Here is a 21094-nt window from a genome sequence, read left to right as displayed (position 1 = left end):
CCGCATTGGGACCATTGAAAGATGGAAAACCTTAAGCAGCAGTTCCCTTCTCCTCTGCCCAAACCCTTGCCTCTCCTCATCCCCCCCACCCATCCACATCCTGCGTGAGCAAGTGACTCAATACTGAGACTACATGAAATACGCAGAATCATGACTTCCGGTACCCAAGTCCCTGAGTGGGGCCAGGTACTCCTTAGCGTGGTGCCTGTCATGGGCAGTATTTGAGGGACAAGTGGCAGGAAAGCTAGGAAGGGGAAAGGGAGGTAGAGCAGGCTTAGGCGTCCCCAGGCCTGCCCAGAGCACACCCCCAGGGCTAGGCTAGGCGGCCAGTGTATAACTTGACCCAGTGATGGGGCTCCCGCAGCTGCCCTGCTAGCTCACTGTCCAGCAGGTTAGCGCAAGGTATGTTCACATGATGCTAGCCTGTTTCACAAGCTTCAGAAGGGCCCGAAGAATCAGAAACAGGGCTTCTGACCCCGGAATTACAGATAATTCTGTAGACTGGCCCCGCCTAAAGCCAAAACCAAAGACGTCAACAGATAAGGCTTCAGGATTAACAGATGTCAGGCATCAACCTGGAATAAACTCAGTCTCTCCTTTTTCTTCTCTAAAGGTGAAATTGGGGGCTTTCGGTTCTGCCTCTGCAACAAAAGCACGGGCTTACAGAGGAGACGTCCAACATTCACTCTAACCGGTGCGAAGTGTCCCGTGCAGCCATTCTCTGGACTGCCCTCCATGGTCACCCCTAGAATGGACGCCCATCTGGTTTTCATACATCCTGAACTCACAGAGGGAAGAAATGGGCGCTCCAAAGAGGAGGCCCGCGTATCCTAGGGCCCAAGGGACCTAGCCCAATTCCTTTTTAATTTTTGATTTTTTTAAAGCTTATTTATTTTTGAGAGACAGGGCATGAGCGGAGTGGGGGGGGGGGGTGGGGAGAGAGAGAGAGGCACACACAGAATCCAAAGCAGCCCGACGTGGGGCTCACACCCACGAACCCTGAGATCATGACCTGAGCTGAAGTCAGATGCTTCATTGAACCGAGCCACCCCTTAGCCTTAGCCTAATTCTTTAGGAGACAAGACGACACTGAAGTGACATCCAGCTGGGATTTTCCCAAGGGGCCCAACCCTCAGTGACAGAGGGAGGGCAGGAGCCTGAAGGAGTGGAACAGATTGCACAGCTCCTAGCTTTGAGGACACGGGCAAGTTTCTTCATTTCTTCGAGGCTCAATTCCTGTGTCTATAGAATGGGACTAATAAGGGTAACAGCAGGAACCCCTCCACATACCCATCATGCCCCAGTCAATTCCCAGCCCAACTCCCCCTCTTTGTTATGTACCTCAGAAGATTCCTAGTGCTTTCTGGAATCTGGCTCAAGGAGGGGGCTCTGCGCCAAAAGCCAGGGCCCTCAGTAAAAGTTCTTTCATTTCCCCACCGCCTCGAGGGCCTGAGGCAGCAGGAATGGAACAGGCTGACCAGAGGCCACTCAGGAGCCCTGGTCCTGGTCCTCCTCCACCGAGGATGCAAAAGGTTCATAAAGTAGCAATGGACACTCTCTAAGGGAAAATGTCCCAGCTGAGAGAGAGGGCCTGTTTCTGGTACAGATGAAACTGTTCCCGGAAGTCAGGCCCAGAGCCCGGCCACCAACATCAGGCGTTCCGCTCTGGCGAAAAGTTGGGCCTTTTCGCGGCACCACTGTTGAGAAAGGGGTCTCCTCTATACCTTGCTTAAACCCAGAAGCTTCGCAGCTAGTGGGATGGCCATCAAAGCCCTTCCGTGGGAGTGAGGAACAGTTTCTCCAACCCCCGGGTACAGGTGGCCCCAGTAATGCCCACATCCCAGCCAGACCTACTATCATGGTACATCCCTGCTGATACAACTGGGAACGGTTCTATCTCCCAGGATAATCAGAGCTCCTTCAGCAGCACCCACGTTCCTGGAAAGGCTACCCTCCATGCTTGCAGAAGTATTTCCAGACCCAGTCTCTACCGTGAAACAAGTGACTTTTTTTTTTTTTTCCACTTTCAGTGAGAAAGGGAACAAAATAGCAAAACTCCTCCACTGGTTAAGAATTTTGTGCTGCCACAGGGTTGTTGTGAGGTGTCTCTGTCTTCACGGAGCTCCCGATCTCTTTGAGAAGCAAAACCGAGCCTCATTCGTTTTGCCGTGAATGGCACGTAAAAGTCACTACATCGGTGTTACTTCCCTTTCCCTCTAATTCCCTTCTCTATCCCTAGTCCTCACCTGTCCCAACCCTTTGCCATCCCCTGTCATCCAACCTGTATCAAGCGTGAGCTTCCTCAAATCCCATCCCGCTATCACCAATCTACAAGGTTACCTACAATTAAACCCGTGGTTCTCAACCTTGACTGCAGATTTTAATCACCTGGGAAGCTCTGAAAACATACGAATGCCCAGGACCCATCCCAGAGTAATTAAACCAGAAACTTCCGAGGCGCACCCAGCCATCGGCATTTTTTTTTTAAGTTACCTCTGCGATTCTAATGTGAGAACCGCTAAGTCAGACTCTTTCTGATTCCCTTCCTTCTTCCTCGGCAGAATAAATGCCCCACCTCCCTTGCCAAGGACTACTTCCTCCAGGTTCGCCTTAGATGCTGTCCTTTCCTACGTCCATCTGTCTCTCCTGCGTCTGACTTAGGCCTCCTGGCTCATCCATGCCCAGCTGGCAGAACTAAGTAAAAATAGGCACCTCCCCTCTGTAAGGCTCCCTTTGCTGCAACCCTCCTTCTCTCCTCCTTCTCATTCCACCCTCTTGGAAGAGTAGATTCCTCACCACCGTCCTCCCTCCTCCCTTCACTCCTTGGCTCCTTGGATCCCAGTCATCCTCTCCATCTCCCCTCCTCCTGACTTCAGATATTGATATTTCCCAGAACTCAGGCTTTGGCCCCTTTACTCTCACCTCACATGCTCCCCCAGAAGACTCTCATTCTGTCTCGTGGCTTCCATCAGTACATACTTATCAGTGTTCCTAAGTCCAGATCTCATGTTGCCTGCATCCTGATGGACATTTTCCCCCATTTTACGGATATATCCTAACGTATTTATTTAGTTAGTTAGTTATTTTTAATATGAAATTTATTGTCAGATTGGTTTCCATACAACCCCCAGTGATCATCCGGAAAGGTGCCCTCCTCAGTGCCCATCCCCCACTTTCCCTGCCCTCCCACCCCCCATCAACCCTCAGTTTATTCTCAGTTTTTAAGAGTCTCTTATGGTTTGCCTCCCTCCCTCCCTCTCTAACTTTTTTTTTCCTCCTTCCCCTCCCCTCCTGTTAAGTTTCTCACGATCCACAAAAGAGTGAAAACATATGGTATCGGTCTTTGTATGACTTATTTCACACAGCGTAACCCTCTCCAGTCCCATCCACGTTGCTACAAAGGGCCATATTTCATTCTTTCTCATTGCCAAGTAGTATTCCATTGTGTATATAAACCACAACTTCTTTATCCATTCCTGATGGACATTTTAACTTGGCTCTTCTTTGGGTGTAATAGGTTTAAAGGGAACACGTTTTCTTCCCTCCACTCCCACCCCCTTGGCCTTTTCAGACCTTTCTCACTTCCAAACGTGTATCATTCCCTTACCGATGTACCTTCCCCTGCCTTGCCAATGTGATGTTTCTGAAAGAGAAATCTGACGGTCACTCCCTCGCCTAGAACAACCCAACGGCTCCCCACCGTCTGCAAGATGAAGTCAAACCTTCTTGGCACTCTGTGTGAGGAAGGGCCTCAAGTACCTGACTCCCTCTCCCCCTCCAGCCTTCTCTCCTGTTACCCTCTGTGCATTCAAAGCCCAAAAGTCAACATAGATACATTCAAACTTTCCTCATGAATGGGTTACTCTGCCAACTCAGGACTCCCATGACCGCTTCCCTGTACCTTCATATGGTGTTTCCTTTGCCTGAAATGTCATCCTCCTCCTCTGCTTAGAAAATTCTGTTCACCCTTCAAGACTCAGCTGTGGTCCCTCTTTGAGGCCTCTCCAACTTTCCCCGAGCAAAGTTAGATGCCCCTCCCCCAGAGGGCCTCCTTTGTGCTCCCAAAGCTCTGCATTTTACGACACTGTATGGTAATTTCTTATTTACATATCTGTCTGCCCAGCTGGTCTGTGAGCTTCTGAAGTGGAAGAAACAGGGCTTTATTTATTTTCTAAACGCAGAACTTAGCTCAGTGAATGGTACACAACAGTAAATGTTTGTCTAGAGGAACAGAAAAGAGGAGAAGAGCCTGAGTGGAATATTTGATGTTGAAGGAATCTACTTGTAAGTAATAGAATGATAACATTTTGAGACTGGAAGGGATCTTTCTCTATTCTATGGACAAGGAAAAGCTGCAGGAAAACACCTTGCCCTCAAATGGTACAACTAATTAGTAGAGGCACCAGAGCTGGAACCTAGGTCTCCTGACGTCTTGTTCAGTAGTCTGTCAACGGCCCTGTATTCACAGAGCATTAATTGTTTGAAATAAAGAACAGGACAGTCGCTCTTAGCTTTCTGTAGACTGCTGCTGTCTTTGAGACTTTGATGAAAGCTACAGGTTCCCCACCAAAAAAAAAAAAAACAAAAAAAACCACACATATAGAATTTCACATCCACTTTCAGGGGTGAGAGGGAGTTCGTGGCTCTGCGAAAGATGGTGTGAAGGAAGAATCTAGAAATGGAGAGACCAGTGAGAAGGCTAATGCAGTAGTTGGGAAGAGAGAGAGAAAGAGAGAATACAAGAACAAGAAGCAGTAAGTGCTGGCTCCAAGCTTGGGGGGGGGGGATCGGGGGGGGGAGGAGTTAGAGAGGAAAGTTCAAATTTGAGAGGTGACCTGTGGGTGGGATGGGTACAGTGGAGGGACAAAGAGGCATTTAAGATGACTCAGAGGCTTCTGGTATAGATATCAAGGAAAATGGTGATGCCACGCATCAAATTATGGGCTAGTGAGAGAGAGTAGGTTTGCAGGCAAATAATGTGTTTGATTTGACAGGTGTCCTAGATGCCTGGAGGCCATCAGGGTGGGGATGTCCAAAGGAAGCTGGCAATAACACAAGCACCTTCCACATCTTCTCTTGCCGCTCTTCCTCTGGCCATCTGGATAATCCATTTTTCCCTGAACCAAACACACACTTTCCTACCTCCATCCTCTTTGCTCACCCTACTCCCTCAATATGGTGCCCTTCCAACCCCCTCACCTTTATCCAAAATATTTCACGGTCCAGTTCAAATGATATTTTCTCTGTTAAACCTTTCCTGACACCACCAGTCTGATCTAATCTCTCCCTTCTCTAAGATCCCAAATCTTTCTCTGAACCTCTCTTACCATATTTTATATTTGGACTTTCAGTTATTTACATCATTCAGTAAAAGGCTGAAAGGAAGAAAAAAGGAATAAAGGACAGATGGTACAAAGAGAAAACAAAGAGCAAGATGGAAAATCTAAACCCAACCATATCAATAATTACATTAAATGTGAATGGTCTAAACACACCAATTAAAATGGTCTAAACACACCAATTAAAAGAAAAAAGGAATAAAGGACAGATGGTACAAAGAGAAAACAAACAGCAAGATGGAAAATCTAAACCCAACCATATCAATAATTACATTAAACGTGAATGGTCTAAACACACCAATTAAAAGGCAGAGTTTGCCAGTTGGATTATAAAAGCAGTATCTGACGATATGATGCCCACAAGAAACCCCTTTAACTATAAACCATGAAAAGATAAAGGTGAAAGGATGGAAAAATATATATCATGCTAACACCAATCAAGATGAAGTTAGAATGGCTATATTAAAACTAGATAGAGTAGATTTCAGGGCAAAGGGTATTACCATGAATAAAGAGGGTCATTTCATAATGATAAACAAGTCAATTCATCAAGAAGACATGACGATTTGAGAGGTACCCAGCTGGCTGTGTCGGTAGAGAATGTGACTCTTGATCTCGGGGTTGTGAGTTCAAGCCCCAAGTTGGTTGTAGAGATTGCTTTAAAATCTTCTTTTTTTTTTTTTTTAAAGAAGACATAATTGGAAGCACTTATGTACCTAAATAACAGAGAGTCAAAGTACACGAAGCAAAAACTGATAGAACTGTAAGGAGAAATTGACAAATCCATGATTATAATCAGAAATGTCAATACTTATGTCTCAATAATTGATAGGACAAAGAAATCGGAAAGTCAGTAAAGATATTTAAGGACTTGACCAACACTATCAATTAACTTGACCTGATTGACATTTATAGAACATTCCACTCAATAACAGCAGAATACACATGCTTTTCAAGTGTGCAAGGAACATTCACCAAGATAGACCATACCTTAGGCCATGAAAGAAGTCTTGGTAAATTTAAAAGGAATGAGATCACACAAAATATATTCTCTGACCACAGTGGTATTAAATTATATGTCAACAATTGAAGAATACCTAGAGAATCCCAAATACTTGGAAACTAAGCAACGCTGTTCTTTTTTTTTTTTTTTTAATGTTTATTTATTTTTGAGACAGAGAGAGAGTGTGAGCAGGGGAGGAGCAGACAGAGAGGGAGACACAGAATCTGAAGCAGCTCCAGGCTCTGAGCTGTCAGCACAGAGCCCGAAGCGGGGCTCAAACTCATGGACCGTGAGATCATGACCTGAGCCGAAGTTGGACACTCAACCTACTGAGCCACCCAGACACCCTTAAACAACACTGTTCTAAATAATTCATGGGTAAAAGAAGAAGTCAATGAGAAAATTTAAATTTTTGAACTGAATGAAAATTAAGACACAACATAATTAAATTTGATAGCTAAAGTAGCTCTTAAAGGGAAATTTATAGTTCTAACAGCCTATGCTAAAAAAGAAAACAGGTTGGGGCACCTGGCTGGCTCAGCTGATAGAGGGTTGTGACCTTGATCTCAGGGTTGTGATTTCAAGTCGCATGTAGGTGTAGAGATTACTTACTTAAAAATCAAATCTTTAAAAGAAAAAAAGAGGGGTGCCTGGGTGGCTCAGTCAGTTAAGCGTCACTCTCCCTCTCTGTCTCAAAATAAATAAATAAACATTTTTTTTAATAAATAAAAGAAAAAAGAGGAAACAAAAAGGTCTCAAGTCAATGATGTCAGCTTCCACCTTACAAAATTAGGGGGAAATGCAAATTAAACACAAAGTAAACAGAAGTAAGGAAATAATAAAAACAAGCAGAAACCAATGAAATAGAGGGGTGCCTGGGTGTCTCAGTCCGTTGGGCTCTTGCAGTCTGCGGGACTGAGCATTGTGGCTGGCTCTGCACTGACAGGGCAGAGCCCGCTTGGGGTTGTCTCTCTCCCTTTCCCTCTGCCCCTCCCCTGCTAGTGCTCTCTCCACCCGCGCCCCACCACTCTTAAAATTAAAAAAAAAAAATCGGTGAAATAGAAAACAAACTCAATAGAAAAAATTAGTAGAAACGAAAGCTGGTTCTCAGAGAAGATAGGAAAAATAGACAAATCTAGGGGCTCCTGGGTGGCTCAGTCGGTTGGGCGGCCGACTTCGGCTCAGGTCATGATCTCGCGATCCGTGAGTTTGAGCCCCGTGTCGGGCTCTGTGCTGACTGCTCAGAGCCTGGACCTGTTTCAGATTCTGTGTCTCCCTCTCTCTGACCCTCCCCTGTTCATGCTCTGTCTCTCCCTGTCTCAAAAATAAATAAAACGTTAAAAAAGAAAATTAAAAAAAAAAAGAAAAATAGATAAATCTAGCCAGAGTTATCAGGCAAACAAGAAAAAGAAATATATATCATTAATAACAGGAATGAGAGACGTGGCATCACCACAGATTCTAGAGATATTAAAAGGATAATAAAAGAATATTATTAACAGCTTTATGCAGAAAATTTTGACAACTTAGATGAATGTAAAATTCCTTGAAAGTAACAAAATATCCAACTCACTCAAGAAGAAATAGACCATCTGAATTAGCCTGTGGCTATTAAACAAATTGAACTGTGGTTAACAACCTTCCCACAAAGGAAACACCAGACCTAAGTAGCTTTACTGGTTAATTCTACCAAACATTAATAAAGAAATAATATCAATTTCACTCAAACTCTTTCAGAGAATTGAAGCAGAGGGAATACTACCCAATTCATTTATACAAAACCGCGGTTACTCTAACACCAGAATGAGACAAAGATATTACAAGAAAACTACAAACCCATAGGAACATAGAAGCAAAAATCCTTGACAGCATTTTATTTTATTTATTTTTTTTTTAATTTTTTTTTTTAACATTTATTTATTTTTGAGACAGAGAGAGACAGAGCATGAACGAGGGAGGGTCAGAGAGAGAAGGAGACACAGAATCGGAAGCAGGCTCCAAGCTCCGGGCCATCGGCCCAGAGCCTGACGCGGGGCTCGAACTCACGGACCGCAAGATCATGACCTGAGCTGAAGTCGGACACTCAACCGACTGAGCCACCCAGGTGCCCCGACAGCATTTTAGTAAATCAAATCCAACATTATATAAAGAGGATAATACATCATGACCAAAAATGCAAGGTGGAGTTAACATCTGAAGCATTAGAAACCATTTTTTAGACATTTTATTTTATTTTATTTTACTTATTTTAAAGAGAGAGAGAGAGTTCATGAGTAGCAGAGACGGGCAGAAGAAGAGAGAGAGAAAGAGAGAGAGAGAAAGAATCTTAAGCAGGCTCCACGTTCAATGTGGAGCCCAATGCAGGACTCCATCCCACAACCCTGGGATCATGACCTGAGCTGAAATCAAGACTTACACACTCAACCAGCTGAACCACCCAAACACTCCAGGAAACATAATCATCTCAACAACTATCAAGAAAACATTTGGCAAAAAGCCAATATAAATTTCAGATTTGAAGAAAAACCTCTCAACAAATTTGGAATAGAAGGAAACTTCTTCAGTCAGATAAAAGTCACCTACATACACACACACACACACACACACACACATCCATGCACATATACACACAACTAAGGGATAACATCTTATAAAAACATCATAGTAGAAGACTGAATGCTTTCCTCCTAAGAGCAGGAGCAAGGCAGGGATATCTGCTCTCACTTTTTTTTAATGTTTTATTTATTTTTGAGGGGGGGTGAGTGGCAGAGAGAGAGGGGGACAGGGGATCTGAAGCAGGCTCTGACAGCACTTGGTGCTGAGAAGACCAAGCCCAATGCAGGGCTCAAACTCACAAACCGTGAGATCATGACCTGAGCCAAAGTCAGATGGTCAACCAACTGAGCCATCCAGGCGCCCCTGCTCTCACTTTTCTTCAGCATTATACTGGAGGTTTTAGCCAGTGCAATAAGGCAAGAAAAGTAAATAATGGCATCCAGATTGGAAAGGAAGAAGTAAAATTGTTTTTGTTCAGAGATGACATAATCAACTATGCAGAAAATTCAGTGGAATCTACAAAAAAGTTACCAGAACTAACAACTCAGTTTTAACACGTTTTCAGGATATAAGATCAATATGCAGAAATCAATTGTGTCTCTACCTACTCGTTGTCTTAGTTTCCTACGGCTGCCATAATTAAGTATCACAACCAGGATGGCTTCAAAGAGCAGAAAGGTATTGTCTCAGAGTTCTGGATGCTGGAAGTCTGGTAGCAAGGTATCGGCAGTGCCACGCTCTCACGGAAGGATCTAGGGGAGAATCCCTCCTTGCCTGCGTTAGCTTCCGGTGTCTTCCGGCAATCCGTGTGTTCCTTGGCTTGTAAATGCGTCACTCCAATGTCTACCTCCATTGTCACGGGTCCATCTTTTCCCTGTGGGGTTTTATATCTTTTTCCCTTTCTGCATATCTGTGTCCAAATTTCTTTCTTATACGGACATCTATCACATTGGATTACGGGCCCATCCTACTCCAGTATGACCTCATCTTAACTCTAATTACAGCAGCACAGATCCTACTTCCAAATGAGATTACACTCACAGGTTTCCTGGATTAGTAAGGACTTCCACATATCTCTGAGAGGGCATAAATTTAACCCATGATACGAGCAATCAACACTCAAAAAAATAAGTTTAAGAATATCATTGATATTAGCATCAAAAAAAAACCCCATAAAATACTTGGGAATAAATCTGACAAAAGCTGTGCGTTGAAAACATAAAACATTGCTCAAATAAATTTAAAAAGACCTAAATAAATGGGAAGATATATATTGCCCATGGATTAGAAGACTCAATATTATTAAGATTTCTTATGACTTACATTTTTTTATGTTTTAATGTTTATTTAATTTTTAGAGAGAGAGAGGGAGAGCATGAGTGGGGGAGGGGGAGAGAGAGGGAGACGCAGAATCCAAAGCAGGTTCCAGGCTCTGAGCTGTCAGCACAAAGCCTGACATGGGGATCGAACTCATGAACCATGAGATCATGACCTGAGCTAAAGTCAGATACAGCCAGGCACCCCTATTACTAAGATTTCAATCCCCCCGAATTGATCTAAAGATCTAACGTGATCCCAAGCAACATCACAACAATGTTTATGGAAACTGACAACCTGATTCTAAGTGTTGTATGGAATTCCAAAGGGTCTAGAACAGCCAAAACAACTTTGAAAAACAAGAATACAGCTGAAACACTTACAGAAATTCAAGATTTATTATAGAGCTACGATAATTAAGATAGTATAGTATAGGCGCTTACAAAAGACAGATAGATCAATGGAACAGAATAGAGAGTTCATAAATAGATCCACATACATATGGTCAATGGATTTTTGACAAATGGGCAAAGACAATGCACTAAAGAAGGGACAGTCTTTTCAATATAGAACAGTTGGATGTCTACAGGCCAAGAGACAGAGACAGAGAGAGAGAGAGAGAGGGAACATCAATCCATACCTGGCATCATACACAAAAATTAACTCAAAGTTGATCATTAAATTAAATGTAAAACATAATGTCTGGAAGAAAACATAGGAGAGCAAATCTTTGCAACTTTCAGCTAGGCAACAGTCTTAGGACCCTAAAAAGCAGGATCCATAGAAGATGATAAACCTTAAAAACAAAGTCCATTATGGAGGCGCCTGGGTGGCTCAGTCAGTTGAGCATCCCATTTGGGCTCAGGTCATGACCTCGCTGCTCGCTGCGGCTCGTAGGTTTGAGTCCCGCATCCGGCTCTGTGCTGACAGCTCAGAGCCTGGAGGCTGCTTCTGATTCTGTGTCTCCCTCTTTCTCTCCCCTTCCCCTGCTCACGCTCTCTCTCTCTCTCTCTCTCAAAAATAAACATTAAAAAAAATTTTTAATAAAAAAATAAAGTCAGTTATATTGCCAGCAAAAACTAGGTTTATTCAATAACGGAGAATTGAAATTCAGGACGTACAAACTATGACAAAATTCACAGGCAAGCCCAACAAAGAAGAGGACTGTTATTTTATGCAAAAGAAGGAGATGGGGGTGTGTGTTTTGAACCAAGGTCCACGGAAGAAAAGCAAGAGTTGAGGGTGAGGAGGGTTACACACTGGCTGAGTTGCAGGAGGGCTGATTTCTTATAGAAGAGCCAATGTCCATCTTTTCCTTTGGGGCCTGTGGTTGATCATCCTTTCCTGTTGATGATTCAGAGTGATGATCCAGAATCCCAGATTCTGCAGGGGTCTGTAACTGACAATTCTTCCAGTATTTGACATTGAGTGGTATGGCTTCCCCTCCGGCCTCTGGATTCCACTAATAAAGTTTCCCTTTATTAATTGTCACAAAACATTAAATGATAAGTTGGACTTTACAAAAATTGAGAACTGCTTTCAAAAGCACTTTTTTTTTGTTTTTAAAATTTTTCAAGTTTATTTATTTTTGAGAGAGACAGAGTGAGCGAGCATGGGAGTGGGGCAGAGAGGGAATGGGAGAGAGAATCCCGAGCAGGCTCCGTGCTGTCAGTGTGGGGCTGGACACGGAGTTCGATCCCACGAACACCAAGATCACGACCTGAGCGGAAACCAAGAGTTGGTTGCTTCACTAAGTGAGCCACCCAGGCGCCCCTTGTTTGTTTTTTTAAGGAGGCTCCGCGCTCAGCCTAATGTGGGGCTTGAACTCATGACCCCGAGATCAAGACCTGAGCTGAGATCAAAAGTCAGGGGTTCCCCGGGTGGCTGAGTGGTTAAGCATCTGACTTCGGATCAGGTCATGACCTCACAGCTCAGTTCGTGAGTTTGAGTCCCATATGGAGTGAGCTCAAGCCCCTCTTTGGATGAGACCCGCTTCTCTCTCTCTCTCTCTCTCTCTCTGCCCCTCACTCACTTGCGCCCCCTCTCTCTCTCTCAAAAAAAGGAAAAAAAAAAGAGTCAGGTGCTTAACCAACTGAGTTACCCAGGCGCTCCTGAAAACACACTTTTAAGAAGTGAAAAGACAAGTCACAGACTAGGGGGAAATATTTGCATGTTGCGTATTTGATAACGGCCTTGTATTAGATTATATAAAGAACTCTCGAAACTCAAAAAAAAAAAAAAAGGAAAGGAAATAATATATAACTATATTGCAAATGAAAAAATAAAATTGTTCTTTGAACAATGAAAAGACAGATTATTCAATAAATGGTATTAAGATAACCAGGTAACTGTTTGGAAAATGTAAGCTTGGAGTTCTACCTCACTTCTTGTATCTAATGAAATGCAGCTAAAGGTAAACAACAACACAACTAAAGGAATAATAATATAAGTATTAGAAGAAAGGGGCGCCTGGGTGGCTCAGTCGGTTAAGCATCCGACTCTTGATTTTGGCTCAGGTCGTGATCTCACGGTTCGTGAGATCGAGCCCCGTGTTGGGCTTTGCGCTGATAGTTTGGAGCCTGCTTTGGATTCTCTTTCTCCTTCTCTCTCTGCTCCTCCCCCGCTGTCTCTCTCTCGAAATAAATAAATAAACTTAAAAGAAGAAAAGTGTGAAAGAAGATTCCTAAGTGAAGTGAACATTGTCGAGTCATTTACAATAGGGTGGGGAAGATACTGAGGAAGAAGGGCCTCTGGCTTCTCCCATTTCAAATCTTGGAACACCACAAACACTTGATTTTTGTCATTTGCAACTTGTCCGTTCTACCTGAACCACCTCCTGGAACACATCCTTCTAATTTGGACGGAAATAGAATGTAACACCTGTTAGCTGAGCCGCCCATCGCGTTAGGGAATTCAAACTCTGCAGCACCAATCACAATTCTTTTAAAACAAGTTTTGTAACCTTGTGGCTTTTGAACCTTTATAAGCCTGCACTCCCCTCTCAAAATTGGGGAGGACACTTCCAATTTTGGTCAACTCCATGCCTTGTCCCTTGGGGATTACAATCCTGAAGGCCCCAAATAAATGCATTTGGTTGCTTTCTAGCCTCTCCTCTTGGTTGACAGCCGCAATCGAGTGTTTCCTTTCTTTCTTTCTTTTATGCTTTTGAAGCGGGGATGTCCAAGGCCCCACATACGGAAATCATAGAAGACAAGGTTATAAATGCGATCAAATAAAAACGTCTGCACGCCAAAAGCCTTAACTATCCATGATCCTACCAATCCTACAGTCCTATAGACCTAGAGATCATACAACCAATTGGAAAATCTCCGACAGTCAAACCAAACAGGAAACGAATACCTATCACCTCAGCTTCAGCAGCAGCAAAATCTAGAAGTTGGTATCGAGTGCCCGTGAGGTGGCGGGAAACAAGATGATCCACAGGGGCTGCTGGGAGTCTAACCTGATAGGTCCTGTAGCACAGCCTGGACGTGTCTAAGGAAACCGAATATGGATGTGTAAAGTCTATAATCCAGTTCCGTTCCCAGGACTAGGTTGCAAAAATAACCCTATAATGGATACATGAAATGACAAGTTCTAGAATACTCATGGCAGCAAAAAGTGGGAAACAATCTTGTATGCTAAATTCACGGTAGAAGGTGCACAGGGCATATGTGGATACAAAGAAGGAACTAGTCCACCCTATATTGTTTTTAAATTCCATCTCATACATAAAAGCAGAATGGAAGGTTGTGTGTGTGTGTTTCTCAAAGAATTATTAACATTTGGGGGTGTCCGGGTGGCTCAGCTGGTTAAGTGTCTGACTCTTGATATCGGCTCACGTCTTGATGTCAGGGTTGTGAGTTCAAGCCCTGCATTGGGCTTTGCGCTGGGCAAGAAGCCTACTTTAAAAAAAAAGAGAGAGAGACAGAGAGAGAATCTGAAAATTTTACTACAATTCCGATCAGGGAGCCAGGTTCGTTTCAGCTCCTTCATTGCCAAACCCGGGGGGCAGGGTCTGTTCCGCGTCTCCGCCTTCTCTTTGTCTGCGATGACCAAGGTATAAAGGTACCCGCTGCATTGAACTTTAACCTTCACCTTTTCCTTAGTTTTCGTGATCTCAACAGTTCTGGCATCCTTTCACCTGGCCAGGAGCAGAAAGTCCTTGATTTCTTCAATTTTGCAAGGCGTGACCAAGAGGGGTGCCAGGGAGCTTACGGCCGGCACAGCAAGTGGCAAGCAGCAAGGACAGAAAGCCAGAATAGAAGTTGTTGATGTTTCGAACTTATTTGTTTGTTGCTATTCAGGTGCAGTGGACGCACAATGTTACGTTAGTTTCGGGTGTCCAACGGGGTGATACAACAAGTCTGTAGTTACGCTGTGTTCCCGTGGGTTTGAGCCCCAAATCAGGCTCTGTCTTGTCAGCACAAAGCCCGCTTTGGATTCTCTGCCCCCCTCTCTGTGCCTCTGCCCCGCTCACGGTCTCTCTCTCTCTCTCTCTCAAAAAATAAATGAAGATTAAAAAAAACCCACAGTGTTTAGTAAGAAGAAAAAAGAAAAGTAAAACAAACAGAATGAGATGTTATACTACGCTATTGTCCGGAAATATAAAACACACAAGATATATATATATATATATATATATATATATATATATATATATATATTTTAACTTTTTAAATGTTTATTTATTTTTGAGAGGGAGAGAGAGAGACAGAGTGTGAGCCAGGGGAGAGGGAGAGAGAGAGGGAGACACAGAATCCGAAGCAGGCTCCAGGCTCTGAGCCATCAGCCCAGAGCCCGACGCGGGGCTCGAACTCGCAAACCGCAAGACCATGACCTGAGCTGAAGTCAGACACTTAACTGACTGAGCCACCCAGGTGCCCCTATAATACACTTTTTCAAAGAGAGAGCACAAGAGCCAAGGAGGGGCAGAGGGAGAGGGAGAGAGAGAATCTAAGCAGGCTCCAAGCTCCATGTGGAACCCAACTTGGGGCTCGATCTCATAACCCTGGGATCGTGACTTCAGCCGAAATCAAGAGTCAGATGCTCCACCCACTGAGCCACCTACGTGCCCCAGAAAATAATATGATGCATTGATCAGGTATACATATATGTGTCAATAAATGAATGAAAGGGGGGGCCCACTGCACTGACTAAATAAATCGGTACATGCCCACGGAAGGGGTGGCAAGGAGAAGGGGACAGGAATGGCAAAAGAAGAGGCAGTAAGAAGGGAGGGGTGGCCTAATGATTTCATGTGCCACAAACTGAGGGATTTCGCTGATTATTCCAGTTAAACAAAAGAAGGGCAAGAGCATTGTTTTACTTAAAAGACACTGTATGTTTTTAAGAAAAAAATATAGCATAAAATTTTAAAAATGAACTCAAGTTTTTTTCAATAGGCCAAGGATAGACAATTCACAGCAGAAATACAAACATCTAAGAAGTATATGACATCATGATCATCAACCTCAAGTAAGGAAAATCTCAATTAAAGAAAAATTCAAGGGGCACCTGGGTGGCTCAGTCGGTTGAGCGTCCGACTTCGGCTCAGCCCATGATCTCGCAGTTCGTGGGTTCGAGCCCCGCGTCAGGCTCTGTGCTGACAGCTCAGAACCTGGAGCCCGCTTCGGATTCTGTGTCTCCTCCTCTCTCTTCGCCTCCCATGCTCATGCTCTATCTCTCTCTGTCTCTCAATAATAAATAAATGTTAAAAAAAGAAAAAAAAGAAAAAGAAAAATTCAATATTCCCTTTTGCCCATGAACTTGGAAAGAAATGGAAAAGAATGGTAATATACATTGCTATGAAGGGCGTGAAGAAATGCAGACTCTCGTATGTGGTTGGAAGTAGTGTATATTTTGATAAAGACGTCTTGGAGGGCAGTTTGCAAGCATTTATCAAAAATTTAAAGGTACATTCTCTTTTTTTAATGTTTATTTATTTTGAGAGAGAAAGAGAGAGAGACAGCTCCCATATGCACGTGAGTGCGCAAGGGGGGGTGGGGAGAGAATCCCAAGTGGGCTCCACACTATCAGCACAGAGCCCAACACAGGGCTCGATCCCACCAACTGTGAGTGAGAGCATGACCTGAGCCAAAATCAAGAGTTGGATGCTCAAATGACGGAGCCACTCAGGAGCCCCCGTTTTATTTTGAGAGGGAGAGAGAAACACACACACACACACACACACACACACACGTGGGAGGGGCAGAGAGAGAGGGAGAGGAGGGAGAATCCTGTGGCGCTCGATCTCATGACCTGAGCCAAGATTAAGAGTTGGATGCTTGACCCACTGAGCCACCCAGCGCCCCATTTACTTTTAACTCGGTGTGATTTAGTATTCTTTGAATTTGTTACAATAGGCATATATTACTTTGTTAATTTTTGAAACACTTTTTTCAAATGAGAAATCCTCGGGGCACCTGGGTGGCTCAGTCAGTTGAGCGTCCGACTTCAGCTCGGGTCATGATCTCGTGGACTGTGAGTTCGAGCCCCGCGTCGGGCTGTGTGCTGACAGCTCAGAGCCTGGAGCCTGCTTCAGATTCTGTGTCTCCCTCTCTCTCTGCCCCTCCCCTGCTCACATGCTGTCTCTCTCTCTCTCTCTCTCTCTCTCTCTCTCAAAAATAAAGATTAAAAAATTTTTTTTAATGAGAAATCCTTAAAGAAATAAATCAATAAATAAATAAAATGAGAAATCCTATGGCTTCCAGTGAGGTGGAAAGATAAGACACGGCTTCTGGAGGGAAGTAACTTACGAGAACCCCATCTGAGATGTCAAATGGACTGGCACAGGTGAACAAATACATATTCTCAAGGTAAACCGGTCACCGGGGGTGAGGCGCCTGGCTGGCTGAGCCAGTAGGGCAGGTGACTCTTGATCTCGGGGTTGTGAGTTCCAGCCCCACGCGGGGGGGTAGAGATTACTTAAAAATACAAGCTTTAAAAAAAGATAAACAATTAAAACAATGGTAACAGGTGGGTGCTGGGAAGGAGGAAGGTAATAAAAGCAATAATTATCCTAATATAACCACCATTTGCGGAGCATTGTTACGCGCTAGCCTTGATGTTATCTCTGATGAGGAAACAGATGCTCAGAGATTTCACGTAATTCAACCCCAGGTCACATTGAAACGCACCGGAGAGGAGGTAGGTGACTTCAGCACAGTTCAGCGTGGGGAGGGCAAGGGTCGAGAGATGTATAGAAGGCTAAGGAGCACAGCGGGTGCTGAGCTCGGGGCTGTAGGAGGGCACACCAAGTGGGGAGGTGTCCCCGAGGAGAAGACACCTGCACTGTCTCCAAGGACGAATCCGGACTTCCCTGGGTGACGTAGGACGAGGAACCACGGGAGCGGAAGCCCTATGGAGCGTGCCAGAGAGCTCACGGCTCCTTAGAACATTAGAGCACAGAGCGAGAAGGTCAAGTGGCAGGTGAGGCCAGACAGACCAGCAGGAGCTGCACCCCCGAAGGGCTTTCCAGGCCACGTTGGAGAGTTTGGATTTTATTTGAGAGGTAATGGGGCCCCATTAAAAGAATCTGAGTGTAGACCGGTTTGATTAGACTGGCATTCGGGGTGGGTCACTCAGATGGCAGTCGGGAAGGCAGATTTAGCGGGAGGAAGCCAAGGGGCAAGGAGACCAGTGCGGGAAAGCCAGGGGGGAGACTGGTGGGGATACAGAAACAGCTCCCAGTCACGTGTAGAAGGTAAGAGGGATGGATGCTGACGACAGATTGGCCGTGGCAGTGGAGGGAAAGAAGCGCGATCGCCAGGGCAACTGAATGCAGGGGGCGCCATTTGCTCTTTTGAGAAACACCCAGGCAGAAGTGGGGTTGAGGGTGGAGAGGACAGGGAGGCCAGTGTTGGGTATACGGAGTTGCAGGTTTCCAGCAGACGTCCTCGTAAAGAGATCTGGCTAATCAACAAACGCCCGAGGAGCCAACTTCCTTCCAGACCTCACCGCGGGAAGGTTCCCGCCTGCCTTTGTGCCACGCTCCTTGGAATGTCACCGCCACGGCCACCGTGGTGCCCCCACCATTCCCCACGAGCCTCCTCCTCTGTGGTCGGCCTTGGAAGGGAGCACCTCCGCCCATCCAGGCGCCCGCGCCGGAGACCTGGGGGCTCTCCTCTCGCCCGCTGTGTCGAATCCATCACCCAGCCCAACCGAGTCTCGTTTAAGTAGCTCCCCTCGGTCTGTCCTCTCTTCTCCATTCTGCTTCAGCACCGACTCTTGTCGTCGCTCGGCTGACCTTGCCTTAGCCTGCTGAAACTGCAGGAGAGGACTCGGGGGCACTCTGGGGGACACCTGTTAGGTGTAAGAGAAGCTGCAGCGAGCAGGGACAGAGCTGAAAGGCAACACCCTGGCTGTCCCTCGGGAGGTCTCAAGCGGAGCCAGCCTTTTGCGGCTGCCCCGGGACGAGGGCTCTGTAACCCTCACCTGCTAGTCCTTGCACGCACACTGCCCTAGGGAGGGGGCTCAGACAAAGCAGATGTCTTCCTCCCAAGGCAGTTCCTGAGCCACTCGTGCGGCGGGGGAAGTGAGAGCCCTTGTCCCCAGAAGGAGGAGATGTGTGAAGGGGGTGGGGGGCTGGGGGGGGGGTTCTCGACAGCGCCCCACGGAATTCTCCACAAGCACCTGTCCTGACCTGGCACACCCCTACCTGTCTTCAAAGCCTGGCTCCCATGTGACCTGCTTCCCCCCCTCACCAACGCTGCCCCTGACTTCCTCCTCCTCCTTTGCTCCACTCTGGTCCTGAGCCACTCTCGTCACCGTCACGGGGTCGACGTGTTCAGACGTCTGTCTCCCCGCCGGCCCCCTCCTGTAGACGGCCTGTACCCACAGGCCCACAACTGTGGGCCTGAACCCACAGGGGCCTGAACTGTGGCCAGAACCCACAACTGTGTCTGGCACACGTTGGCTGTTCAACCCACGCGCAGTGCGTTGAATAAAACGGGACTGGCCGATGAAGAGACAGCCACGACGTTATAATAAAAGGAGGCTCCCCCCCCCCCTACCCCACCCCCACCCCCCCGTGGCTCGGTGGGTTGAGCTCCTGGCTTTGGCTCATGACTGTCGGTTGGACCGCCTCGGGCTCTTCGATGACAGCGAGGACCCTGCTTGGGATGCCCTCTCTCCCTCTCTCTCTCTCTCTGCCCCTCCCCCACCCCAAGAAGACACAAATACAATTTTGTAAGAAAAGACCCAGAATCAAGCACACCTATGTTCGCCCAGACAGCAGCGCGGAAGCAGGCGAGCACCCCGGAGACACAACACACACACACACACACACACACACACACACACACGGACGCAGACCCGCAGCCAATGAAATGGACACAGACAGGAAAAAAAAAAAAAAAATCCATCCGGACACGACCGCATTAACACACGTAAATGACCCACCTACGAATTCTGGTCCCTATTCGTCCCTAGGCGGCAACCCGCCCTCATTCGCCTTCCAGAAACTCTGCCAACCACGCAGCTGTGGCTTGCAACCCCCGCCACACCTCCCTCACCCTTTGCCCCCCCCACCCCCCGGCCGGGCGGACCTCTCTCCCAGATTGGTGGCAGCGCCGCTCCAGAGAGAAGGGAGACGGCTCGGCTGGCGGCCGGCAGGGGGCGGTGTTCAACCAGCGATTCTCAGGCGGGCTCGGCGGACGTCGCTTAAGCGGGGGAACCGAGGAGGAGGGGCAAGAGCCAGGGGTGCTCCCGCCCACACACCTGCTGAGCTCTGCCCCACCCCCCAGCTCTTCGGCTTCTTCGGTCCCCCTCGTCTCGGCTGGGGTGTCGCCTCGATGGGTGGCGCGGATTTCCTAGTCTGGCTTTTCTCGCCTTTCCAGGGAAGGCTGAGCTCAGGGATCTCCCTCTCTGGGGTCCCCGTAGCCTCTGGTCGCCTCTGGCTCTGTCTTGCTTTTCAGGGTTGTCGGGACTCCTGGGTGCTCCGTTGGACTCCCGGAAGTTCATGCTCGGGAACCCACATGAGGGGTTGCTTCCCAGGGCTCCCTGTCGGGGGAAGCTGCCACCGGTGGTTGTGGCTGGATGTCAGGCCCCTTCACTACCTTGGCCTGGCACCTTGTAGAGTGCGCAAACCGTACAACAGTACAGGTTGGGCCTGCTACTTACTTACTGCCCCTTACTGTACCATTAAGTGAGCATTTGTCACGCTGAGCACCCCCAGGATGATTTCATTTCACCCTCATAACACCCCTGTGAGGCAGGTCTTAGTGTATCCCCCATTTCACAGGTGAGGAACTTGAGAGCCCAGGAGGGCATGTGGTTGGCCCCTTACAGGACAAAGAGTGAAGGTGCATTCGGAGCTGGGACCCAGGTCCTCGGGCTGCCAGTTGTGGGCTCCCTGTCCCCTCCATCACAACATGGCTCCCTCTGCTTGGTTCCTCTCCCCAAACCAGCCTCTGAGGACCATGGCCTTCTGCAGGTTCCTTCCATTTCTAGAGTTCGGGAAAGGACACAAGCAAGCAGACAAGAGGCAGAAAGAGGGAAGCAGGGGGCAGGGGGGGCGGTCCAGCTAGCGGAAGAGGAGAAGGCAAACGTAGGCCTTGCACTGCGGATGAAGGAAGGACGGGGGGGGGGGGGGGGGGGGGGGGGGAGGGGGGGTGGCGACAGGACAGAGAGGAGCCCCCAGGCCCAGACTGGAAAGGGTCACAGGCAAGGCTTCCATTGTGTGGCACAAAGAGACCGTATGCCTGGTAGCCTACGAAGAGAGAGAGTGTGTGTGTGTGTGTGTGTGTGTGTGTGTGTGTGTGAAGGGGGAGGTGAAGAGTGACTAAAAGCCTCCCCTCCACTCTCAAGCCCCTGGGGCCCTGCTGTGGGCTCTGCCACAGGGGGCGGAGTTTGCTGAGAAAGGGGCAGAGCACTGGCG

The 21094-nt window shown here is 46.9% G+C and overlaps 1 pseudogene; it reads right to left on the bottom strand.

Moving 5' to 3' along the window:
• Positions 1-12895: 12895 nt before the first annotated feature.
• On the bottom strand, positions 12896-20178 carry LOC128778907 (uncharacterized; annotated as a pseudogene).
• Positions 20179-21094: the final 916 nt, after the last annotated feature.

This window comes from Panthera pardus, unplaced genomic scaffold (genome assembly GCF_024362965.1).
Source record: "Panthera pardus isolate Hobbes unplaced genomic scaffold, ASM2436296v1 HiC_scaffold_21, whole genome shotgun sequence".
NCBI classification, from domain to species: Eukaryota; Metazoa; Chordata; class Mammalia; order Carnivora; family Felidae; genus Panthera; species Panthera pardus.
This window is presented reverse-complemented; position numbering and strand designations above follow the sequence as displayed.